The 27,862-nt window shown below is 41.1% G+C and overlaps 1 protein-coding gene and 1 non-coding gene across 9 annotated transcripts in view; one reads left to right on the plus strand and one right to left on the minus strand.

Moving 5' to 3' along the window:
- The window catches only part of LPP (LIM domain containing preferred translocation partner in lipoma), a 719,231-nt gene that overhangs the window by 575,593 nt on the left and 115,776 nt on the right, over positions 1–27,862 (minus strand). The gene's annotated exons all lie outside the window — the stretch shown is intronic.
- On the plus strand, positions 15,729–15,801 carry TRNAG-UCC (transfer RNA glycine (anticodon UCC)). The gene has a single exon. It is a non-coding gene; the product is annotated as a tRNA-Gly (tRNA).

The raw sequence follows: 27,862 nt of genomic DNA on the forward strand, positions 1-27,862 counted from the left end.
TCTTTCACTTCCTATTAAGAGCAGCTCTGAATCTTCCTCAACCCCTTGCCCATTGCTGGCTCTAAGCTGCTTCATCTTCATCATGACAGGCCCTGACTCCATCAGCAAAGCTGTAGTTTACAGCACAACTCTTTCTATCGAGGTCGCTTTTGATGGTTGTGTCCAGGCCATTCCAGAAATTAAGTATTTTCACTATCATCAGGGTCCATCTGTTGTCGGATGTCACAAGCAATTTACTTGTCATTGTTAAAATCCTAAAGTTCCAAATAAATTGTTTTTATTTAGAAACTAGTGCTCTATCAAGGTAATCCCTATGATACTATCAAGCACACTCCCATTGACTTTCTTAAGGGGAAGAACAAGAGGCAAAGTTATGGTAAGGTCTCCAGTTATTCCATGTACCCTCAGCCTGCCTTCCCTTGATCACAGCTCATGGTGTAATTATCACAAGAACATTATCTAGCATACAAGTCTGTGAGGAATAAGGGCTGAGAACTACTGCTACAGATGGTGGGGACAGAGTGACCTATAGAAGTTGGCTTTCCTAGAAAGAGAAGAGTATATGTGAATTCCCTGTAGACTAGGTAAACGTCTACTAACAATCATGAACCTGTTCTATGGACTGTTCTTTGGGTAACAAACTTTAGAATGCCCTGCTTGTAATCCCTAGCTATCTCACTAAAAAACTATACCCAAAAAGGGCAAAGTAAGAGTTACCTATGACTCAATTCACACTTACTTACATACACATCACAAAAGGGATCCTGTCCAACACAGCACATGAGCAAAATGCCCCACAGTCTATTTGCCATGTGTCAAGACAATTTTTGCTAACAATGTCTAAGAGATAAACAACAGTATTCCAAGTTTCAATGAAGTCAGCATGGCCATCCCTGTTATCAGCTTCTCTCATAGAACCAAGTATGTATTATCTGTCTTCTTCACTAGAATGTAAATACACTGCAATGAAGGACCAATGATTCATTCAAATTAATATTTACTGAGTACCTACAATGTGTCAGACAGTAATCTAGATAGTGGGGATACAGCAAAAAACAAACAAAACCAAAAACCCAGTTAAATTCATGAGCTCATGGAACTGACATCCCAATAGTAAAGGCAAAATATTCACAAACAGGTAAATGAATATATAAGTTTCAGAGAGTAATTAATGCCCTAAAGACAAATAAAAGAGGATACAGAATGCTTGATGTGGAGAAAGAAGCTGTTATCTATATTGCTTCTACCTCTATCACTGCTCTAGAGCTTAAAAAAAAAATTCACCTGTTACATATGATCTGTGTGATCTGAGGAAAGATACTCAATCTCTCTGAGCCTCAGTGTTCTTAGCTATAAATTGGGATAATAATAGTAAGAGTGCTTAGTCACTTGGTCGTGTCCGACCCTTTGTGGCCCCAAGCAGTGTGGCCTACCAGGCTTCTCTGTCCATGGAATTTTCCAGACAACAATACTGGAGTGGGTTGTCATTTCCTACTCCAAGGAATCTTCCTGAACCAAGGATCAAACCAGAGTCTCTTGCATCTCCTGCATTGGCAGGTGGATTCTTTACCACTGTGCCAGCTGGCAAGCCCCAACAGTAGAATATCTCTGGGTTATTATAAGAATTAAATGATACATGTAAAGTTAATAGAAGAGCATCTAGAACATGGAAAAGACTCGGGAAGTGTTAGCCATTATTTACTATTACCTTTAATGGTTAAAAATATGCATAGAAGATGCAAAGCGGAGAGCGAGAGTTCAAAGCAGGTCCTTAGATGGGTTCTGTTTGCCAGATACATTGTGGACTTTTCAAGCACTTTGCTGTTGTCATTGTTTTCAGCCAAAGTTGATGTTACAGAGTGAGATCATAAGTGGCATTTTTCTCCTTCCATGAGGAAGTGTCTCTTGCCATATTTTAAAATATTTGAATCACTTGCCAACATTTGAAAACCTAAACACTTCGCGTTCAAAAAAAATCTGATCATGCATTCCTATGTGCAATAACTGATCAGTCCAGACAGCTGCCACCCTTCTCAGAGACATCCCCCTCAAGTTCTCCAAGTCCCCAGCCACACCTTGCAGTTCTCTCCCCAAGATACATGCTCAGATTGTGACTAAAGGCCAGTAGCCAGTGACATTTGCATGGCTGTCTTCCCTACAATAAAAAGGAAAACAAAATATGTCCAGTACCTAAGATTCTAAGGTGGGAAAAGGAAAACTAGATAAAAGGGCTTTGTGTTTCAAGCAAAGGGACTGGAAGCATTTCTTTCTGGAAGTCAAGGATCTCTGCCTCTGAACTCTGTGAAAGCAATGTGTCTGCATCAAAAGCGTGAAAATTTAACATCATTGGCTCCCTCTTTCACATGATTCACCTGGCTCTGTAGGCGAGTGTCTTCTCATATTCTGGACACTGAAATAAGAGCTTGGCAAACATTAGCTCCTTTAATCCCACAACTCTGGAGAGTACTTTCCATTACGACCATTTTCAAGATGAGGAAACTGAACCTTGGAAAGGATAAGGAACAGTCTTGGGTCACATCAATAATGGATGGCCAAGTTAGGTATGGAATCAGAACCTTCTGACGTCAAAGTCGAAATTTCTTCCAACACGCGATGCTCCCCTCACCTAGGGAACGATTTAGTGTAATTTAACTATTAGGAAGAACAAAAACTAGATGGAAAAATTCTTAGAAAGAATACCATTAGAACAGGATAAACTCTCTCTGGCCAATGTGCTTACTGTCCATACCACTGATAACGAAGGACATCTCTGCCTCTTGGACTTTGAGAAACCTGCAGGTTACACAATGAAACCTGCTCCTCTCTACTTTTTGTCCCATAGAAAGATAGTTCTACTTTTAAATCTACAGCCAGATTGCAAAAAAGGAAAAGAAACAAAAGAAAAATAACACCCATCACACTGTGTGTATGTGTGTGTGTTTGTATGTGTTGTGTTGACAAAGATCAAAACCAGTGGTGGCTCACTGGGTAAAGAACCTGCCTGCAATGCAGGAGACACAGGTTCAATTCCTGGGTTGGAAAGATCCCCCAGAGGAGGGCACGGCAACCCACTCCAGTATTCTTGCCTGAAGAATCCCATGTACAGAGGAGCCTGGCAGGCTACAGTCCAAAGGGTCGCAAAAACAGTTGGACAGGATGGAAGCAACTGAGCACAAAATGCAGGAGCAAGACACATCCAGTTTCATCTCAAATACTTTCTCTTTGCTAAAGCCTCCCTTGATTCACCCTGTCAGAATTAACCTGGCTGCAGATTCCAGTACAGGTTATTCATAGCAAAGATTTCTACATCATACTATATTTATGTGTTATATGTCAACATTCCCATCAAACTAGAGTTCCCTAAGAAAGAGAACTATCTTTTATTCACTTTTCTATGATCTCCCCAATCCAGCCTTACCACCAATATTAAGCACAAAGCATGGCACAAAGTCAGATGCAAAATAAGAGTGAATTAAGTGAATGAGTAAAGATAAGATTGATCATTTTCTATCCATGTTTCTTTAAATAAATATATCTGCCATGCGAGCACCTACAGAACCAGGCTTTGTGAAGATGCAGAGATTAATTTTGTTAAAGCTTTGATTCAAGATGCTCACCATCTAGTGGGAGAGACAAATATACATATATAATCATAATGCAGAAGAAATAAAAATTAAGTCTCCTAAGATATACAAGCAAAAAAAGTTTTGGCAGTTGAGAGAAATGTGAAAGATATGAAGTTTCTCAGGCGTTTGCTATAATCTTTTATTCTAAGTGGTCAATTAAAATATACATACCCAAATAAATATGCAGTTTCTTTCTCTGATAATTTACTGACATTTCTTTTTTGAAGTTGCTGACATTTAACTATCAAAAGAGCTGTTAAGAAAGGTCTCAGCTATAATAGGAAACTCAACTTTTTTTTTTTAAAGAAAATTTAAGAGAAAATATCTTTGTATTTTAGCAATTCTGGAAAAGTCTGACTTTCCTGACAATATAACTACACAGAAACTTGAATCAAAACATACAAGAAAAGAAAAGATGCTCAAGATATTTCAAGTCTACAATTACTTGCTGAATACATGCTAAAGTGCCAGGAAATATGTTAAGCTCTCCAGGGAAACAGAGCTCGGTCTTTATTTGGGGTAACAGTGAGATACGGGTTCAAGAGAAGATATTAACAGATAACTTGATGATAAACAGCATGCAACAGGTACAGGCAAAAGGCTATGAGATTCAAGGGGAAGAGAAATTATGCAAATTAGGACCTTTATAGATAATGTGGCATGGCACTGTGACAAGAAAATTAAATTGAATAACTTGATATTTGCATTACACTCCTGGTTCTGCCAATAATTTGGTGATAGAACTTAAGCAAGAAATTGTCTATGTTTTAGTTGTCTCCCACATCATTAAAGAGACCTATGGCCCTCCCAGTGGTCATGGTCTACAAAACTGGGCATTCAATTAAAACGGCCTTCTGAGTTGAAGTTACAGCAAGAGAAAGCAAGTCCTCTACTGTGTGGCTTGAATAAATTTGCCCTCTCAGATGTCTGCCACTCAAAAATTCAAAAGCAACCAATCTAGTAGCTATGCAGAATTTGATAGTCTCACTATAGTTTACATAACTGACTGAATTGCATGCCATTCCCTTATAAAGGCTGGAGTACTCCTACAAGATCAATAGGGGACACATGAAGGTGGACACACAAGCATGGTGGATATCTACCAGAGTTCCCCCTCCATGCTATGGACAGAAAGTAGAGAAAAATTCTAGGTCCAGCTACCATCAGTCTATATTGGTTCTTCTAGAAAGAAAAATAAAAGTTCATTTCTCATCAGAAATGATCTCAGTATACCTTTCCCAAAAAACTACTTCCTGACAAACCTTTATTCATAAACAAGTATTGGCCAAACTTGCCTTACATGGAACCTATATTATTAATAACAAGTGATTTTGATCAACAGGCAGGCCAGGGAAATCATATTACAGATCATCTAAACTGCTCAGTATTCATCACAAATGTCCTGCTTCGTGTCTATGTTGTGTGTTTCTTCTCCCTGCAGCATGCTTCTCACCATCTCTGGCTGGTAACATGTATTTACCTATTCTTCAGGATCCAGTTAAAACACCACCTAATTCCACTACTCTTATATTTCTTGACTCCTCTCTTGGGTTATGAACTCCTAGAGAGGACAAAATGAGTCTCATTCATTCATTCATTAGTTCACTTACTCAATGAATATTTATTGAGCATCAACCATATGCCAGGCACTGTTCCAGGCATTGGTGGTGACATAGCAATGAACAAGACAAAGCTCATTATTTCATAGGCATTCTAGTACCAGAGCTAGCAAACTGTGGCCCATAGGCCAAATATGGCTCACTGCATGTTTCTTTAAAAAGTTTTATTTCAAACTCGGTCACACTCAGTTGTTTACGTGCTGTCTATGGGAGAGTTGAGTGTTTTACACGTTGAGTGTGTAAATGAGAAGCTGCGACAGAGACCACATGGACCACATGGATATTTACCACCCCTCCTTTACAGAAAAGTTTGCTGACCCCTGTTCTAGTATATCCTTCCCATATAGCAGAGTGCCTGGTAGACAGTAGGCAACTAATAAATGCTGTGAGAATAAAATGAAGATGGAAAGTGAGAATAAGATCATGTAAGGCAGGTCCTATGACAGAGCCCCTTTTACCCAGTTTCTATCTTCATTCCTAGAAATGTCAAAACATTACTAATTAATAACTTCCAGAATGTTATTAGCAATGTTACAGTTTAGCAAGATAAAAAGAAAGGAGATAAGCTTTCAAATCTATGGAAAATTTAAGAACTAAAATAAATTTGCTGTGTCTTCAAAAGTCATGACTATTTCAGGCCCACTTGTGATCATAACAGCTGGTCTGGCAAAATATATTACAATAACTGTGTTTTTCTGGTTTTCTACAGCTTACAAAAGTTTGATGAGAGCTGTTATTGTATTTCATTGGTTTGGCTGCCTTCATAAGATGCATCTTGTAGATGGGACCTTTGTGTCTTTGGAATCAAGCTGACTAAGAAGACTCAGGTTAAGTCAAACATAAACACACAGCTGCACATGAGGAAAACCCCATTCTGTCAAATACCAAAGTCAAGTTCATAGATTTAGTCTCATGTCCATATCCTCAGAACTGCCTTCTTTACTATGTCTATGTGCAAACCTGTTCATCTTTCAAGAAAAGAACTGAAAACTACAGAATTTCAGAGGATGAGTTACTATAAAATTTAAAACAGAGAGCTGATATATAGCTATGGTTTTACAAGTCTTCAGGACAGTGTCAGTACAGTTTACTGCAAAGAATAACAGTCTGAGTCAAACAAGTCCCAATTTCAAGAAAGCTCTGCCTATTTCCCACAAAATGGGAATAATACAAGTTGCATCACTATCTGTAGAAGATAATTAAGTGCAAATCAGCTTTCTCAGAATCAGCAGAAAATAGGTTTTCAGTAACTGTAGGTGCCTTTCTTTCCATTTTATCAAATAACAAGTGCAACATAGGTCTTCATATCTCAAAATACCCTTGTTTTGTATATCTAAACTCCCTAAAAATGTTACAACACATTCATTAACAAAATAAATTTGGAAGGACATCATTTGCACATTGTTCACATTTAGTCCAAACTCAAGAAAATTCTGTTCCCTCTGAATTTACTACTCAAAAGCTATAATATAGCTCTTGTTTAGTCTATCTCTTGGTGAATGATTTCTAGCAAAATAGTAATTGAAACAATATTCCCCAAAATGTAATATACTAAGAAACTCCTGATAAACATCATAAAATAAGTAATCAGGTCAGTTTTGAATATCCCCTCTCGTTTGAAGGTGATTAAAAAAAAATGATTGCGTTCTAGTCATTTTCACTTTCTGGTTCTTATGCCCTTGGTTCCTGTGATCCTCTTGGTAAAACGCAACAAAGATATGCCTATGTTTCCATCAAAATAGTCAGATGGATATGGATGATCGAATAGATGGACAAAGATGACTGATGAAGACAAAGAGAGATAAATGAGAGGGGTAAGTAAGAACGGCCAGGGGATAGATGATTTGATAGATGATTGGATGGATAAGCAGAAGGATGGATGGGGGGCATAGACCAAGAAAGGCATGGAATTCAGGCAAACATAGATGACAAGATGCTACACAGACACATACAATGCATAGAGACAAAGAGATAAAGCCATGACAAAAAGATCAATCTCAGGACAGAAATACTAGCAAAATTCTCTATCTAGTCCATTGCTCTTTAACTTTCCATTTTTAAAAGTAGCCAAAGGTTTCTTTTCATCATCATATCCCAATAGGTGATAACTGTGCATGGGTGTTCAGTCACTTTAGCCATGTCTGACTCTTTGCGACCCCATGGACTGTAGCCTTCCAGACTCCCCTTTCCATGGGGATTCTCCAGGCAAGAATACTGGAGTGGGTTGCCATGCCCTCCTCCAGAGGAGCTTCCCAACCCACGGATAGAATTTGTGTCTCTTGCGACTCCTGCATTACAGGTGAATTCTTTACTGTTAAGCCACCGGGAAAGCCCTGTGTTAACTGTAGTACTATATATATGCCCAGCAAGGGAAAATGAATCCTTTAGGTAAAACAAATTGACCACATCCTCCTAATAAGAGAAAATAAAAATTTTAAAAGACATCAAACAACTTATCTAATGCAGTTTATTCACAAGACTACCATACTGTGTTTCAATGTTTATCTAATTAATATTAATTAAGAGAACTTGGCCTAACAGACTTTATTACTGTCAGAATTTTCTCTAAATTAACTATTCCACAGGTGTAACTTTACCTTAAAACTGAGATCTTAAGTAAAAGCACAACTAAACTCCAGCCCTATGCATGTTAATACAGGATGAAGTAAAATATGCCAAATTCCTCTACTATAGAAAACAGTGCCAAAGATCCCTCCTTGTTTATAAGCAAGTTTTCTTCTTGATAAACGGTCAGCACTTAATAATAAAAACAATGGTCAAATATATCATAATAAATGCAAACACAGCATTCACTTAATGCACTAACAAGCAGTGATTAAAATGTGTACTTTTAAAGAATGATTAATGACAAAGGAAAATGCACACTTTATGTAACAGAAACATACACAACTAAACATGTGTAACATGACCATCCTTTAAAAACAGAAGCGTGGTTACGTGTGTAAAATAGGAAGACGGTTATCTCTAGATGATGGGTTATGGGGGTTTTAATTATCTTCTTCAAACTTTTTGCATTTTAAATTTCTAAAATAGGTGTCTATAACTTTTACAACTTAAAAAGAAAGGATTATTTATTTTTGTTTTAGGGAAAAGTCCAACACCTGTGCGAAGTAACAAATAGGAAAGGTTTGTTTGATTTTCCTATTTACAGACCATTTTCATATGGATTAGTAATTCATCTGATCCATTAAACAACTCAGAGAGATGAGTTTGAGAATCCCCACCAATAGCAAGAAGTCAAACTCATACAGCAAAATGGGACAGAGCAGACCCAACTCAAGGTGTCTCGGTACTCTATCACCTTCTTTACAACATCCATTCATTTATCTCAGGAAAAGAGTATTGTTTGAGAGGGGGGCAGAATTTTTTTTTTCCAAAAGAGTTCTAATACTGTCCTGCTTTCCTCCTAACCCCAAAATGTCAACATTCTATCAAAAAAAAAAAAAAAAAAAAACTTCACATACAAGCATACCTTGGCTCCTTAACACCTCATCCCAGAGTGAGAAGAGAAATCTATTCAAGAACAACAAAACTTAAAAGCTTTTACACAACAAAGGAAACTATAAGCAAGGTGAAAAGACAGCCTTCAGAATGGGAGAAAATAATAGCAAATGAAGCAATGGACGAAGAATTAATCTCAAAAATATACAAGCAGCTCATGCAGCTCAATTCCAGAAAAATACATGACCCAATCAAAAAATGGGCCAAAGAAATAAACAGACATTTCTCCAAAGAAGACATACAGATGGCTAACAAACATATGAAAAGATGCTCAACATCACTCATTATCAGAGAAATGCAAATCAAAACCACAATGAGGTACCATCTCATGCCAGTCAGAATGGCTGCTATCAAAAAGTCTACAAACAATAAATGCTGGAGAGGGTGTGGAAAAAAGGGAACCCTCTTACACTGTTGGTGGGAATGCAAACTAGTACACCCCCTATGGAGAACAGTGTGGAGATTCTTTAAAAAACTGGAAATAGAACTGCCATATGACCCAGCAATTCCACTTCTGGGCATACACACCGAGGAAACCAGATCTGAAAGAGACACGTACACCCCAATGTTCATCGAAGCACTGTTCATAATAGCCAGGACATGGAAGCAACCTAGAAGCCCATCAGCAGACGAATGGATAAGAAAGCTGCGGTACATATACATGATGGAATATTACTCAGCTATTAAAAAGAATTCATTTGAATCAGTTCTAATGAGGTGGATGAAACTGGAGCCTGTTATACAGAGTGAAGTAAGTCAGAAAGAAAAACACCAATACAGTATAATAATGCATATATATGAATTTAGAAAGATGGTAATGATGACCCTATATGTGAGACAGCAAAAGAGACACAGATGTAAAGAACAGACTTCTCGACTCTGTGGGAGAAGGCGAGGGTGGGATGCTTTTTGAGAACAGCATTGAAACATGTATATTACCATATGTGAAACAGATCGCCAGTCCAGGTTCTATGCATGAGGCAGGGTGCTCAGGGCTGGTGCACTGGGACAAGCCTGAGGGATGGGATGGGGAGGGGGGTTCAGGATGGGGGACACAGGTACACTCATGGCTGATTCATGTGAATGTATGGCAAAAACCACTACAATATTGTAAAGTAATTAGCCTCCAATTAAAATAAATTAATTAATTTACCCCCCCTCCAAAAAAAGGATAGCAAAATGCCCCACTGTTGCTAGTTTCAAAGTGTATAAAGCCAATTATCTTAGCAGGACCAGTCCGATCTATGAAGGACATGTCCAGACACAATTTTTAAAAAGACATGGTCTGAGCTAGATAAAGAAATCTGAGACAAGGATTCGAAAGCTGCTTAAGATGACAGAATGCTGAGGGAGGCTTCGAGTCAGCATTGGAGAAACACCACCACTCAAATCCTGCTGGTCTTGGAATGACTCACAGTGCTGCTGTGACTCCTTCCTGCCCATTCATCACATAAGTTTTTTCCATTAGAATTTACTGATGAGGTGCTCCCCAGTCAGGTGGTATGATAAACTCTGCAGTCAAAATATGGAAGATATGACTGAAAAGTCACTGATTCCACATACTGCACTCACAAAGGCCCAAGGAGAGTAAAACGCTGGTTGAAGGAACACCGGTCTCCATTTCACCTCCACCAGTAAGCAAGCACATCACAGTCTGTTTGTTCTGGATATTTTACCAAAGAATTAACTGATTCTGACAAAACCTGATGCATTACTAAAGACAGATTAGTTAAATGGGGAATATATAAAGAAAAAGCTGGTTCTGCTTAGGGACTGGGGGCAGGAACAGAGGGTGAGTTTCTATAGAAAGGCTGGAAGCTATAGAGTAAGACAGTCTCATGACTGGTCTCATTTTTAGTGGGGATGAGCTAAAAACTCCTGACCTCAGTCCTCCTGCCAAGGAAACTTCTAAAACAGAACCCATAGCACATACATGTGGAAACAACAAGAATGTTGTTGGCCAAAATAAATATAATGGGCAAAAGCCTGGGGAATAAAAGAAGTAGATGATCAGGACACTGAGCTTCAGTTCCCTCGTAGCATCATCAGCTTCCTCTCCACCTTCCTTGACTCTCTTTTCATGTCCTGAGTCTGTCCTTCCCATCCTGGAATCCATGACTTAAAAGTCTTTTTAAAAGCTTTTATTTGAAGTGCTGCACAACATAAGTAAACTGAAAACAGTACATTTCAGGATTTCTTAAGACTGGAATTACCCAAAAAGGTTTTCAAAATGGAAATGCCCACGTGCACACCTGAAGATTTAGGAATGCAGACTGAACATCTGAATTCTGGTAAAACTTCCCTAAGCGATGCTGATCCATAAATTGAAGTGAGAAAATACTGCTACAGGGAGCAGTCACCAAACGGGAACTCAGGAGAACCCATGGTAAGGAATGCTTCGGGGTACCTGGGCGAGTGTCCCCAGGAGGATCAAGCCCATAGGTAACTTGCATTCATAGTGGACCAAGGGAGAAAAACAAAGACCAGAGAGTGACCAAGGTAACAGGCAGATACCCCAAGGGGAGAGCAGTCTGTCCTGTCAAAGACCTCCAGAAAAGAGGGTCCACTTAGGAGACCTGGAGTGAGATAAACAGGGAAATCAGGACAGCATTCAGGTTTTGCAAAGTTGGGTTTGCAAAAGGTATTCACCTCAAGAAACCTAAGTAATCAGTCTATACAATATATTTCATTTATTATCTTGAAAACAGACAGAGATAAAAATAGATGAGCATATCCTCTGCACATTTCTTTAAATATTGTTGTAACAACAGCAGGATCCGGATGAACCCTGAATGGGAAGGAATTTGTCATCGGCCCCCATATCAAAGATGTATAATCTATAATCCATCATGGCCACTAAATTTCTATGACAAATCTCTTCAGCCAAAACAAGGTAGAGTGCTTAGCTAATTACACCTCCCTGATGCCTTTGAACGTCAAAACCAAGTCCAATTCATTTGTCTTATGAGTCCCTATAAACAAATTCTATTGTTTCACTTCAATATGAACACCCAATATTAAACAAGGGATTGACCTGGCCAATGAAACCTAGTCCAAGTGTCCTAGGATATGATCTCTATATTTGTCTATTGTCATTTCATTTGCAAAGTAGGAAAAACAGACTTCTCTGCACAGTATAAAAAAGAAATATACTAAGCAGTTGCCAAATAATGAAACGCCTAACTCCAATTGCTAAATTAATTAATGACTTGACGTATTTAAAATCTATTGTACATTTCCTTTGTTTTCAATAAGTAACATCTAGTTTCTAACTTGCGTCATCAACCTATTCAAATCTTAATTGCATGGATCCCTTCTGCTTTATCCAAAATTCCAAATACACAAGCTATCTGTTTGACTAGATTCTCCCACCTCTGTTATCATCATAGAAGTTAGGCCTTTACCCTGTGGATTTCCTTATCCTATGACATTCTCTGGAAAGGAGTCTGCGCGGAAAGCAAGGAATCTGACATTCACATGTGAAGTTGGAGGTTTTACACTGAGGAGTGATTGCTATTTCTGAGATGGGGGCTGATTCTGTGACTGATGGACCCCGAGTTTGAGTTATCTAAGTGTGTCCTTCCATCAGTGTTTCCTGAATAAATAACCAACCTGGCTAGCTGAATTATATCATTCTCAGCTCAGAGAACTGACCCTCACTTCACAATACATTTCAGTCCTTCCTTCCAACCTCCCACTATTGCCCCTAAAAAAAAAACTGTACTGTAATTTGGGTTGAGGGGTGGAGGATGTGGCAGAACATCTCTCTTCTACCTTGCTCCATGCCTCTTCACGTTGACATCTCCCTACCCTGCCCTTGTCCACAGGGAAAAGAATGGGTGAGTTATCTAATTATTGAGTCTGGAGGAGAAACTGGGCATGGGCAACTCAGGCCCTTCCTCTCAGTCTTGGGATATATCTGACTGCGGGAAGAATACCCTCCCTACTGCTCAAGTACACTGAGCTAACAGGCCTATAGCTCATTCTCCAACTAGTCTTTACCTCCAGCTGCCCAACGCAGCATTACCTTCAACTGGTTTCTAGATGAAACACAAGAGCAGGAACAGAAGAACAAATGGTGCTAGAATTGATGCTTAAGGGCCAAGGGAGAGGCTAGGTTCAGTCTCAATGAGCCCCCTCAAGCGCTTACATATCACCTAGTCTAACCCACAGTGAACATACTTGACCTTGCACGTGGTACATCAGGGCTTCTGCCTTCACAAACACTCTTCATTCTTCCTCAAGCTACCTTTCCAGATCCTTCCCTGGCCCAACCCTGACCCCCAGCCCAGGATGACCCAGCCTTCTCAGACGCTGCCAACCTCAGAGATTTCTCCACTCGCTGAATCCTCACTGCTCATTCTCTCTTGGTCATCACTCTGTAAACATTTTTTTTTCTTTTTTTATATTGCCTTTAAAAAAAAAAAATTACTTACTTTTAGTGGGGGGATAATTGCTTTACAATGCTGTGTTGGTTTCTGCGATACGTCAACATGTATCAGCCATAAGACAAAGACAAAGACAAAGTGAAATCGCTCAGTCGTGTCTGACTCTTTGCGACCCCAGGGACAGTAGCCTGCACCAGGCGCTTCCGTCCATGGGATTTTCTAGGCAAGAGTACTGGAGTGGCTTGCCATTTCCTTCTCCCGGGAATCTTCCCGACCCCAGGATCAAACCCAGGTCTCCTGCATTGATAGACAGACACTTTGCCGTCTGCATACACATATCTCCTCCCTCTTGAACCTCCCTCCCATTTTCCACGCCATCCTACCCCTGTAGGTTGCTGCAGAGCGCTAGGCCGAGCTCCCTGTGATATACAGCAACTCCTCATTAGCCACCTGTTTTACAGATGGTAATGTATGTATTTCAATGCTATTCTCTCAGCTCATCCCACCTGCTCCTTCCCACTGCTGTGTCCATAAATCTAATCTCAGACATTTTTATCAGTAAGTCAAATCCCTGGGAGAGTCTTAGTTCCTTCACTGTCAAGTCCCAATCATGTCCTCCCCACCCATCCTCCCTTGGCACAAGTTAACTAGTATTTAGTTAGTTAGTGAAAGTCGCTCAGTCATGTCTGACTCTTGTGACCCCAAGGACTGTACTCCACCAGGCTTCTCTGTCCATGGAATTCTCCAGCCAAGAATATTGGAGTGGGTACCCATGTCCTTCTTCAGGGGATCTTCCCAACCCAAGGATCAAATCCAGGTCTCCCACATTGCAGACAGATTCTTAATCATCTGAGCCACCAGGGAAGCCAACCAGCATTTACAGAGAACTTATCATGTATCAGGCATGAAACTAAGAGCATCATGATCATTACCTTGTTTAACTGTCCCTAGGAAGTACGCACAGTTATCATTCTCTAGAATAAACAGGGTCTGTGCTCAAAAAGGCTCACCCTACCAAGCACATCTCACTGTGTCTGGTGTAACTATGGGAGGCTTAGAGACCTGAGGCAGAACAGCAGATGGGGATGGGAAGTGAGACTCAGGCACTAAATTCAGTTCAAAACTGAGGTTCCACCTTCACTGCCTTGCCCTTCACCTACACTTGGCCCTGGGTTTAAGGAGAAAAAGAATTCTCAGTTTAAGAAAGAAAAGAAGATGGAGAAAATGAAAGTCCAGGTGGTCACTGCTCCATGAAAAGTCTAATCACTCACTATGAAAAGGCTCCTCAACCCCAATCCTTGCTCTGAAAACAGAGGTCTGGATCACTGTGGTTTTATCATGAGATGAATAACAAGCCCCGAGGATTACTCGAATTACAAGGCCCAGACCAGATCCACTCAAATATAGCTGGAAGCTTTCTAGTAACTCTAACCGTGCATGGGGAATGAGCTGCTCAGAGAAGTGACTCACTTACTGGAATCCATGCTGCCTGCATTACTCAGCTGATATTAATACACCCACTTGTTCATTAAAGTTTAATTGGAGTTCATGTGAATTGGTTTCACCGGATACTTAATCAAAGAGAAGTATTTGTGTATGAAGTGTTCACATACAAAGCTAGAAAGCACAGCTCTTCCCCAGCCTCTACACACTCCAAAGACTGCTCCTCTAATACTGTTGACACAGTAAGTCAAAGAAGGTGGTACAGTGATCTTCCAAGAGGGGGAAAGTTGTCCACACAGAAAACACAAATAAATGATAAATCCTCTGTATGGCACTAGACACAGTTCCCCAGCTCATCAGCCACAGCCTGACATGGTCTAGGACTCAAATGGCCAGCTCCTCAGTAAGAACTTGCTCCTTTCTGGAGTTCATTATCAAAGCTGCAGGGCTCCTTCTCTCCCTGGGCACCTGTCTCCCAGCCGTACATCTTTATTTTTAAAATGGGTGGATAAGGAAATTAACCATCATTCAACATAATCACACATTTCTCTTGTACTGACAAGCAAACCATGAACGCAATCCCAAACGCCTATTTATACAATCAGGGCTGTCAGTACCCTGTTATTTCTTATTGGATATCTCACTAATCAACATTTCTGGAAGTATAAGTTTTTAAGGCTCCTGAAAAGACTTGTGCATGAAGCTGGGGAGAAATAGATTTCTCCCAAGTCTGGTGGCTCTGGCTCTATGATCAATTTTTCATTAGGAATGGTCACCATGGTTAAGGACATAGGACTTCTGGGCCCAAAACAAATCAAGGTGAGTTAAAAACTTAGTACTCTAGATTGATTTGCTGAAAAAAACCCTCAAAGATTGTAGACTGAAAGGCAATATACTGATTTTCTTATTTATTTATTTACTTGGCTACACCAGGTCTTGGTTGTGGCATGCGGGATCTAATTCCCTGACCAGAGATTGGACCCGGTCCCTACCTTTAGGAGTGCAGACTCTTAGCCACTGGGCCACCAGGGAAGTCCCAGCAATGTGCTGATTTTTTTTTTAACAGCTTTATTGAGACATAATGCACACACCATACAATTCACCCATCTAAAATCTACAATTTGAGGACTTCCCTGGTGGTCCAATGGTTAAGACTCTGTGCTTCCAATGCAGGGGGCACAGGTTCGATCCCTGGTCAGGGAACTAAGATCCCATGTGCCGTGTGGCATGGCCAAAAGAATAAAGAAATAAAGTCTACAGTTCAGTTTTTAATAAAGTCACAGAGTTGTGCAACCACTGCCACATCTAATTTAAGAACATTTTCACTGCCCTCAAAGGAAACCCACACTCATTAGCAGTAACTATCTCCCACCCCATCCCTGCCAGCAATCACTAATCTACTTTCTACCTTTACAGACTTGACGAATTGTCCTATTGTGGACTTTTCATATAAATGGAATTATGTAATGTGTGGCCTATTGTGACTAGGTTCTTTCACTTGGCCTAATGTTTTCAAGATTTATTTGTGTTGTACCACTACTGCATTCCTTTCTGTTGCTTAATAATACTATATTTTATAGCAAATTTTACTTATCTGTTCAGCACTCCACCTTTTGAAAATAAAATAGAGCTACCAAAGAACAGCAAATTATGTAGCAGCACTCAGCCTGGCAGATAATCTGCTAATCCTCTGAACGATCTAGTCACGATTACGCCATCAGACATGTAAAGTATGTGGGGTTGTGGTAGGGGCTTCACAAATGTGGGAGGAGTTGGCAGAGCCTAGCCGCCCAAGCCTTACTAAAGTTAAGGCTCATCAGGATGACCCGTCTGCACACGGTTTCACAGTTTACAAAGAGCTCTCACTGACATGATGTAGTTAGACGGTGATTCCTCGAGGAAGGAGCTTCGGTGTCTGCATCTCTGATTTCCCCAAGACAACCAGCATCGCTTGGAATGCACTGAACAAACAATACAAGCAACCACCTCTCCCTCTAGAAAAGCCACTTTTTCAGTTTCTTAAGATATGACCAAGTACCTAGTAATAAGCACATATGATGTGCCAGGCACCAACATGGTGACTAATAAGATACAACACCTGCCCTACAGGGGTTTAAAATCTAGCAGAAGAAACCAAAGGAGTACACACAGGACAAGTCAGCACCAGATGAACAGAATAAAAGCTGTGAGAGAAACCCAGGGAAAGACTCTCTAGCTTATTACATCTCACTTGCCATGCTACTGATTCCACTTCTAACCTTGTTTATCGAGTGGGAGCTATTTACAACATGACAATCGTAGACGGTATGTAGACGTTCATGGAGATAGAGAATTCATAGCTATGAGTATCCTGAAAAAGTACAAACTGGTTCGTATCTGGAGTATAAATCAGAGTCTACTTTAGCACCCACGAGTAACATCACCAGATGATGTAGACCAAAAAAACAACCATCAAAGATGGAGAGTCAAGGGGTTCATCCATCCAAACCTAAAGACTTTCTGCCTCCTTCAAAGCAGGCATTTCAAAACACTGCCAGGAAGCAGGCAATTCACTTAGAAGTTGTCACCTAAGCAACCAGGTAACGTGAAGGAAAGAAACAGGCTTCCAAAATACACGTAATCTAACCCATACCCTGAACATTCCTTGGAAGGACTGATGTTGAAGCTGAAGCTCCAATACTTTGTCCACCTGATGTGAAGAGCCAACTCACTGGAAAAGACCCTGATAGCTGGGAAAGACTGAAGGCAAGAGGAGAAGGGGATGACAGAGGATGAGATGGTTGGATGGCATTACCAACTCAATGGACATAAGTTTGAACAAGCTCCAGGAGATGGAAGGACAGGGAAGCCTGGTGTGCTGCAGTTCACGGGGTCGCAAAGAGTGGGACACAGCTGAGCAACTGAACAACAACAACAACTCATACCCTGGTACATGAGGTCAAATAATGCAGCATTGAGTGTATTTGGTGCCATGTGCTTAAGAGACTCAAAGATATTTGCCAAAGAGAACTCAGTCCTCCCCACCCTCTTAGCAAGCAGAGCTGACTCCGAGTTATTAAGGAGATCAAGAGCATCTTTTATTCTTATGTCCTATATTCTGAGGACACAGCTGAGCTCCCAGATAAAGGCACTATGCCATCAAACGAGAAATTCAACTCATGCTTTTGTTTCTTGGCATCTCAGAATATATATCTTCCTTGGATCCAACTCACGGAACAGATTAGGTTTCCATGAAAACCAGAAACAATTGATACACCTAATCACTTACAATTTCCACCAGCATGAAACCCTCTTTAATATATTCATCCAATTTGTACATCAGTACAAGTGTTCCTTTTTAAATTCCTATAGCGAGTTCGTACCTCCTGTTTCCTAATTACCTCATGCAAAAAAAGGGAATTTTACCTTCACCTCTCTTGCTCACTAAAGCAAGTTTCAGGAAGTATTTTGACATTTGATTTTTTAAAAACACATGATGATTTAACAGAAAGTTTTAGAGACTCATTGCTGCTTATACTTTGGGAGAAACAAGTGAATATCAAATCATAGCTAACATTTTAACCAATGGAAAAAAGAAAACTAAAGGGGAGCATTTTCAGGTTTATTGCAACTCTATATAATCTTGATAGCACTTGATAAGAATGACCTCACTACACTAGAATCAGGACAATGAAGCAGAAAGCAGCCCAGAGTTAAAGGCTCTGGGTTTGCATCCATTGCCACTTTAAAACTCAACTCATCTCTCTGAACCTCAGTTACATCATCTCTAGAGGGAAATGAATGACAAGCTCTGCCTTGCCTACCTCATGGGGATGCCATAGGTACACATGAGAAAATGTGTATTTCAGTGCTTTGAAAACCACAAAGCCCCATACACAATGTGAGGTATTCACAGTGTAAGGTATTATCTTAATGTCTTTTCCTATAAAGACATTTTTAAATGACATGAACAAACACTTTTGCCTTTCTGTTTCTATTTTGAATCAGCTAAGGAAACACCCCCAAAATCAGCACCACTAATTCCAGGAAGCTTCACTCTCTCTCACACACACACACAAGCTTTGTAATGATAAGTACTGTGTAAGACAATAAGCCCAAGAAAGCACCAGCTCCTGAAGAATCTTCCATCTCTGAGCTATCCTCATGAGAGCAACTTTAATATTAGTGTCTTTCAATGTACTCTTGTTTTTCGAAGGCATATGAAGTATATTCAAGTATATCACCTTTCAGAAGGCAGTATGCCAAAATCCCCACCCACCTCCTTCGGGTGCAGAAGAGATGGTCCCAGGAGGAAGTTGCCCCAGCGTATCAGTGTCATCTGGAAAGGAGGGAAGTGGGAGCCAGTGCTGAAGACAGGATCCAGAGACATGCAGACTGAGGGAAGATAGACCCTGCCTGGGTGACACAGAAAAAATTCCACCCCACAGGCCAGCTTTGATCAGCAAACCGGTAGCCACATGGCGACACTCCAGGAAGCAGCTTATCAAGGATGTGGCTGTCTTTCACTCCCCACACAGGCTCTATCATCTGAAGTTTACTCTCTCAACTACCATCTACAGATAAGCAAAGATCAAGGACAGAGAAGCCAAAACTTTTCCAAGGTCACGACAGGCTGTGCAAATGCTTTCGATTCCTACGCACCAGGCTAAACTGGCTCCTGGTCCTCGAGTAAACAGGTCAGGGTCCTAAAACAGCCATAAACCATTCACTTGGTACTTGTCTTTCATCATTGTAGCAGGACCAAATAATGCGAGCTAACACAGAGCGCATGCTGTGCCAGACACTGTGAAATATACTTTACAAACATTTTTAACTATTAAGTATTAATTTTTTAACTCATCTTTTAGCTTATTTCACTCTCACAATGACCCTAAAATGTAAGTGCAGTCTGTAAAGATGAGGAAATTGAGGTACCAGAGAGACGAAGTTGTTTGCCCACAGTTCTCTAATATCTCATAGTGGGCAGTTTTAAACCCTGGTGATTCTGGCTTTGATGGGTGTTCCTACCTGCACACACAATGCCTGGCCCTGGGTACTTCCCACACTGGATGAATATTCACCAGGACCCAGGCACCACTGGAGGCTCTCACATATATTTTCTAATTTATTCTCACAGTGACATTGGGAGAGGGATACTATCACCCTGCATTTAAAGAAAGACACCAAGACTCTAAGCAAAGTTATTTAACCAAGGTTTTCACAAACTCTAAGAAGCACCTAGGATTTGAACCTCTGTCCAATTTCAAATTTCTGAACTCTGTAAATACCCAGGTTCTGCCCCAGCTCTGACAGCAGCAAACTACACAGTTCTCTACTCATCATAAGCATTGTCTACCTAGCTATCTACTCATTCATTTTTTGCCAAGCGGTGAAGCAGAAAGAACACATGTTTAGGAGACAGGAAGACCAGAGAGGTTCTATCACTTACTAACTGTGTGACTTGGACAAGTTATTCAGATTCTCTGTGCCTCAGTTTCTTCATCTAACCAATGAGAACAATGATAATAGTACCTAACACTGCCTTGAAGATTGTGATAAAAATTAAATAAGATGATGAATGTAAAACATTATGATAGGGACCAATACATAATAAGTGCTTAAAAATAAAAATTCACTAATAATTGAGTGAGACAAAGATAAAACGGCATAATCTAAGAACAATTTCTACCACAGTTCCAATAATATAATAGTTACTCAAAAATCAAAATGATCTTCATTTTCTGTGAATTTCCTCTCTGATAGTCTTGAGTTTCACAGCCCTCTCTGATCTAGTCCCCTAGACCCCACAGTGGCCAGCACATGCCTTGTACATTACAGATATTCAGAGTCAATGATCATATGATCTTTCTCTGAACTTACCAAGGAAAGAAAATCTAAGATGCTAAGGTAACTCCTCTGAAAGTTTGGAAGCTTCAGTTGTCCATTTTCACCCCAAATGTTACCTTCAGGGTGAAAATTACTACCCACAGTTGAAGCCTAAAACACACTGAAAAGCATCAATTGACTGTTCTTATTTATTTCTGACACATTTCTCAAGAAATAAAGGAGAAAAATGATTTCCCAGTCTCCAGAGTTCTAAATCTTACGTCCTTCTTCTCTACAAAGATCATCACATTACTTAATAAAATCATGTATTTTGCACAGGTCCTTTGCAGATGTTAACCACAGGGCTTTGCTAGGTCTGTCACTAATGTGCAAGAGAGAGGAGGTAGAAAGGGGATGAAAGACAGGTACAGAGAGAGAGAGAGAGAGAGAGGTTGAAAACACAAGAAATGGAGGATATTTGATATTAACAGAAAATTCATACAGCAAAACTGCTTCAACCAAGACACCAAAGGAAAAACAGCTATAAGAATACATCATTAAATTGGGAAGAAAGGAAAAAAAAAATGTATGTGTGTGCATGCCCATGTGTGTGTATGTGGATGTGTGTGCATGCATGCATGAACATTTATGTAAAAGACCTAGGGCCAGACCACAGGGCAAGAGAAATAGTGCCCATACCAGGGCTTCTGGGCAACATGTGAAGGGTCATGATGCTGCCAGGGCCCCGGGGGCTGGAGGACTGGATTTGCAGCCCAGCTCTGCCATCCAACTGTCCCATCTGGAACAAGTTGCCATTCCTCAGTCTCCCACACTCAGAATAGAGCCCTCGCCGGACTGGTTTGAGAGCTAAGCAACAAAAGAGATGTGAACATGTTGTGGAAACATCTGTACAAACATAAATGGGCGTTACTACCCATTTATTCCAATGCCGAGGAGAGAGACTTCATCTGAGCCACTGTGCCTCACAAGTGGAATCTATTCCCATCCCAGCCTGCACAGAAAGAAGGGATGCAGACAGTTCTCCAGAGAGGCAATGCTTTTTAATTTCTCTATTATTTCCAAAACAAAAAAGCAAAAACCTTCCCCCTCTTTTGTTTTTCCAAATAAAAATAAATTATAACTCTAACTTGCTAATAAATGCAGGCTGGAGCTGTCCTTAAATAAAAGCTTTTGATAACAAATTGCCTGCACTAACTGCTATTTTACTGCTGAATTTTTTATTGTTGCTTAAGCATAGCAATTATGCTAATAAGCCTGGGAGGATGGTACATCGAGTATTGAATCTGACAGATAAAATACTCAATAAAATGCTAATCTCACCTGAAAATTGGAATCAGACAGCCTTATTAGTATTTATGGATATGGCATCTTAAACATGTTTTGGTTTTTTTTTTTTTTTTTTTCAGATAAGTATATGAAATCAATGTTGTCTCCTAATACAGCGTGCCACTGCTAGGCCTCTGTGTGCTTTAGATTCAAGAAGACAGTTCCTCACTGCCTCAGCCTTGCTTCCTGACGGAGAAACAAGAGCTTATTGGTCATCTCTGCCACAGAAAGAATAGGGCAATAAAATGTGTTTCTTCTGCACCTCCCTTTCTCTCCCCCCACCCATCTAATCCCCTCAAAAAGGAAAGGTAAGAACTGTCTTTCTGAGCAGAAAGAGAAGGCAGATTTGACAGTAACAAGAACCATTTGTCAAACCATCTGGCTTCTCTCTTCACCTGACAGGAGGAAAGAGTGATGTGTCAGAAAGAACATGGAATTGAGGATTCAAAGAGCTGGCTTTCTCGTCTTGAGTTTTGCCATTTCCTTCATGGGAGGCCCTAACAGGAATTAGTTTCCTACATAGGGACCTTCTGCGTCCAAAGTTCACGTCCTTATGAGAAGTGAGTCTCCATGGGGGACAGAAGAAATGGGGGCCAAGGCCCCAGTGTATATGAAGAGTGGAATACTAGAAGCCAAGGTAGGCACATCAGGGGAATGTGAGATTCTTGAACTTGTTACATTTACATGGTACCTCCTTATCATGTATCCTCAGGATATATTTAAACTGGTTCAGGTTTAATCAGAGATCTCAGACACCAAATACATATAATAAACAAGATTGGATGGTCTAACAACTGTTCTCAGGAATTTTACTGGTTCTCTTCCTTAGGATCAATACATTAACTCTGGAAAGGAACAAAGAAGAGAAGTCAGCTTCCTATTTCAAGCAGCATAAACTAATGCTAAATATCGCAATATTATTTATGAAAAAAATCCTTTTCTCCTTTATTTCCATAAGAACCACATAAGGCAGGAAAGAGAAAATTCTCTTCTCCAGACACTGCCATAGATAAGAAAATTAAGAATCAGAGAGGATTTCCCCACCCAGGCAGAGTACATGGGTTCTGGGGTCAGGACAAATAGTTTTGCCTGCTGACTAATTCCAGCCTGCCCCTGAGCACACACAGGTCCTCTGGGTCTTGGGCCTCTTGACTCACCCCAAACCCAACTACCCAAGCTACGAGTCACTGCCGGACAAGAGAGAGAGTGAACAGGAACCTCAACACCCACAGCCGCCATGCCAGCACCTTCACCCACCACCTTCAAGGTTTCCAAAAGCTGACACCCCTTCCAGAAGTCCCTATCTCCCCTTGTTAGTTCATAGGCATGGACAAATCCGGCTTTCATGGCATACAGGAATGTGACAGGTTGTGACAAAACTGGGCACAGACCCCAGGACTCAAAAACTCACTCTGGGGCCTTACAGAATCACTGTTCTCTATAATCCCCCATTTCTTCCTTTGGGCCCCTTCACCTTTCCAAGACCAAAGAGGTTCCTTGGCCATTAGCAGAAAGGAGAAGGGAGAGAAAATGGGCTCCAAAGAGTCAGAGATGAATGCAACTTGGAATCCTCACACCCCTTTCTTCAGCAAATCTTCACAATGCAAACAAAGCTGTGGTGACTATTATTATCCCCATTTTGCAGATGAAGAAACAAAAGACTAAAAGTTCGTAGATTCCTCGCAGATAACACAAAAGCTCAGAGATCCTCAGCCCAGAGCTGGGGAAATGCCAGTACAGGTAGGTGGTCAGCCCAAGGCAAGGTAGCGCCACACAATCAGTAGAATCTACAATCGTTAATCACACTGATCCAAGACACACCACCACCAAATAAGAGAAAATTCTGGTATCACTTTAATAAGTGATCCACACCACCCAAGGGAGCTGACCAACTCATCACTTTCCCTTCTGCTTCACACAGGTAGAAATAAAATCCAAGTCCAGACACCCCTTTATCTTTATTGTACCAGGACCAACACTGCAATTTTCGAAGCAGCATCACAACAAATTCATCATGTAGGGATCACTATCCTCCAATTTCCAGGAGGAAAAAGCCAGGCACTAAGACGTATATTCATTCACTCAATTCTCAGAGGTCTCTGAAAGCAGGACCAACGCTCAGATCCATGCCCCCTGTTCTTTCCACTTGATTAAGCCACCTCTGAATTGCCAGGGCTGCCACCTCTTTAGTAAACAACCTCGGCAGAAAGTCAGTTCTGAACTGAGACATCTCCCAACAGAGTAACGATTCGAGTCATACTTCGAGGAATAATTTCTGGGAAAGCAGAGGAGGTGATGCTATCAAACAGTGAAACTCAAAACTCCTACTCACTACCTACCTGGGAGGGAGCAGGAAATGGGGCCGAGGCCCCTTCCCTCTGCGCTCCCCCTGCCCATTTCTGTCACTTACAGTCATTACTAAACTTAGCACTTTAAGCAAATGAAAGATATTTCCTAGCTGCATAGCCTTGGGTAAGTCCCCAATTTCTTTGGTCCTATTACTGATACACAGTCAAGCACATATGCACACACACAGGTGCACATATACACACCTAAGACCACCCCTTCCTTCCCTTGGTGGGATCGTGACGACAGAAAACCCATTTTATTTACCCTGCATAGCCCTGCAGCAACACCCTAATTGTTCATGCAGTGTCCCCAGCCTCTGCACCCAACAGTCTAACCAGAACCCTCACTACCTCCTTCCTTGAGCCTCCTAGTTTCCAGCCTCCTTCTGCTAAGCCCTGCTTCCCAAGCCTCACCTGCCCCTCCCCTCTGTGAGGTCTGGTCACTTCTACCCTGCATAAGCACTAACTTCTCTCCCCATCACCAACTGCAACGTTCCCCTCACACCCGAAATCCATCTTCCTCTAAGTGAAATACTGCCAGCCCTTCAACAAACGAAAGCTCTTCAAACACCCTCCACTGGAATAGCTGCATTTCTCCACTTGCTCTGATTTGTATCCTACTAAAACCAGCACCTCTATAACTAAGTCTATTCTATAAGTCTGGTGTCTAGAGAAAAAGGTTTTGTGCCCAGAATACAGGAAGTACGGCACTAGAAGGACCTTCAGTCAAACCTCCAAGGCACACTGCCCCAAACTGGAGAAGCTGCGGCAGTGGGGAGGCAGTCCCGGGGTCAGTAAGAAACACCACCATGCTGAGTCTTATACAAATGTTCTCTAATCTTTACAACTTAGCATGCAAGGCATATTCAATCCCCAATAAAACCCATTTAAACTGGGACTCAGAGGGGTTTAGTATTAATAATTCAGTCCCACTAGAGTTATGCATTGCGTGTGTGTGTGTGTGTGCATATGCACACACTCAGTCATGTCCGACTCTTTGTGTCCCCATCGACTGTAGCCCACCAGGTTCTTCTGTCCATGGGATTTTCCAGACAAGAATACTGGACTGGGTTGCCATTTCCTTGTCCAGGGGATCTTTCTGACCCAGGGATTGAACCTGCATCTCCTGTGTCTTCTGCATTGCAGGTGAATTCTTTACCAACTGCGGCACATACCATCCTAATTCACAAGGCTACTGGAGCTCAGGTTTATAAACAAGTCTGTACAATTTCACTGAGATTCTCTGTTATTGAGCAGGGTCTAGTGCTCTGCCAGATGCTTTGCAAAAATAATCTTGGAAAAAAAAATAATCTTGGGTAACGTACATAACAAGCCTGCCCAGTAATTCTTAGTGTCCCATTTCACAGACCCGGAAACTAAAGCCAAATACCAAACAACATGTGTCTGGCACATTTAGGACTAGAATCAGGGGTCTTGGGCTTGCTCTATTTCTCTTTCCTCTGTATCATACATCTTCTTTATACACAAAGTCTCTGTCTGTGGTGTGTTAAACATAATGGGTCCTTCTATGCATGAGTCACTAGAAGCAACCTTCAGCAGTCCATGCAGAATCTGCACTGCAAGTCACGAAAAGGTGCTTCACAAGCAGCAATCTAGTTCAGATCTCAACAGTGATGCTGGAAGGTGGATTTGGAGCATGCCATGTGAGCACAGGCTGACCCTGGACGTTTCCAAGGGTCTAAGTCACTCAGCTTCACAAATGCACACCTTGGCTTGTCCACCTTCCTTGTAGCAGGGGCGACTGCAGTGTATTGTCCAAGAAGTTTCATAATCAAACTCAGAAATTCAGAGATCATCATGTACATCTCTTCTTCAAAAGGAAATCTTTCCAATAGAAGGGAGGTTGACAGCCCCAAGAACTTGAGAGCTAGAAGAAGAGATGGTGCATCTTGATCTAGTCTCACGGGAATGTCACCAGCGTCTTAGGCAGATATCACCGTTTCCTCTGCCTCTGGGAAATCAGGATTAAGAAGGATCCAGGGAAAAGTTGAGAGCAGTTCTTAAAAGCTATAGGCCCCTAAATCAGTTCCCAGGAGCCCTTCTAGTTCCTTGGATTAACTATAGGTAACCTTCCAATCTCTCAGGCCTCCTTAGTAAGTCAATTTAACACACGTTTACAGAGTACCTAAACATGCCAGCTACTGAGTTATGCTCCAAAGGCTCAGAGATACCTGCCTTCTGCAGATCAGAGCTCAGAAACACATATCACCCATTAAAATACAAGATGGTTTGAGAATGAGCTTCTGAAAATACAAACCATGGGATGGCGGACGTAGGAGGAAAGAGACCGATTCCTAATGGAAAAGCTGATATTTCTGAGAAGGTGGAATTTGAGCTGGGTATGGAAGGATGCTGGCTTCCCCAGTGGCTCATATGGTAAAGAATCTGCCTGCAATGCGGGAGTTGCAAGAGACACAGGTTCTATCCCTGGGTCAGTAAGATCCCCTGGAGGAGGGCATGATTCTGTCCTGTAGATGGGACTCTGTCTTGTAGAATCCCATGGACAGAGGGGCTTGGTGGGCTACAGTCCACAGGCTCGCAGACACAACTAAAGCAACTTAATACACAGGCATGCATGCTTGAATCACTGAACTGAAACCCTTTGCTGTATGCCTGCAATACTGTAAGTCAATTATACTTCAATTAGAAAATATATAAATCAAACATGGCACTGCAGCTTCAAGTGACTGTTTCAATTATGAAAGTCTCGGCACTGTTTTGAAAATACAAGGAATGTAAACTTCATATGGATAATTTTTTAGTTTCTTCTTGGGAGAAAAAAAGGATGAGGGAGTAGGGAAGGGTTTGGTAAGTTGCAGAAAGTGTCTCAAACTCACCCACTCCCTGCATTCTCACTCTTGTAATACATTTCAAGCTCCTCCACTCATGTTACTAAAAAGTGTGTATTCACTCATTGACCCATATGTTAATCCACTGCCTATTTCATAATCCACTCTACATGTCTCCATAATCCACCCTACATGTCTCCATATATTTATCTACAAATATGTAATGTTTTAAATGTTTTATTAAATACAAATGTCTCCCTGCTAAGAGTAATGAGACCAACATTTCCTGAATGTGCAAGGTGTCTTAGGACTTTCACATGCATTATCTCAGAGTCTTTCTCTGTTCTGTTATTATACGCGTGCATGCGTGCTCAGTCATGTCTGACTCTTTGCAACCCCATGATCTGTAGCCCACCAGGTTCCTCTGTCTATGGAATTTTCCAGGTAAGAATACTGGAGTAGGTTGCCATTTCCTACTCCAGGGGATCTCCCCAACCCAAGGATAGAACCCACATCTCCTGCATCTCCTGCATTGGCAGGCAGATTCTTTCCCACTGAACATGGGAAGCCCTGTGTTCTATCATTATCCCCCAGTTTATAAAAGAGGGAGCTGCGTTACAGAAAGTAAGCAACTTGCCTGAGGTCTGTGGCTACTAAGCAGAGGACTCTGGATTTAAACCCAAACAACCTGACTCCAAAGCTTGCCAGGCTACTACTGCTATGTGTACGACATCACTCAAACCCATCATTTGATTAACTCAAAAAGGTAAATGGTGAGGGAACTCTGTTCTGGCTCCTGGTGCACATTGCTTCCTTCCAAAGACTCTAAATCACCTGTCAAAAAACCAGTCTAGAATTATACCAGGAACCAGGATAAAGTCAGCAGATCCTAGACTCTGGATACTGGTTTGTTGGTTTTGTTTATTTTGTTTGTTTGTTTGTTGATAACTGATT

This window comes from Odocoileus virginianus, chromosome 4 (genome assembly GCF_023699985.2).
Source record: "Odocoileus virginianus isolate 20LAN1187 ecotype Illinois chromosome 4, Ovbor_1.2, whole genome shotgun sequence".
NCBI lineage: Eukaryota > Metazoa > Chordata > Mammalia > Artiodactyla > Cervidae > Odocoileus > Odocoileus virginianus.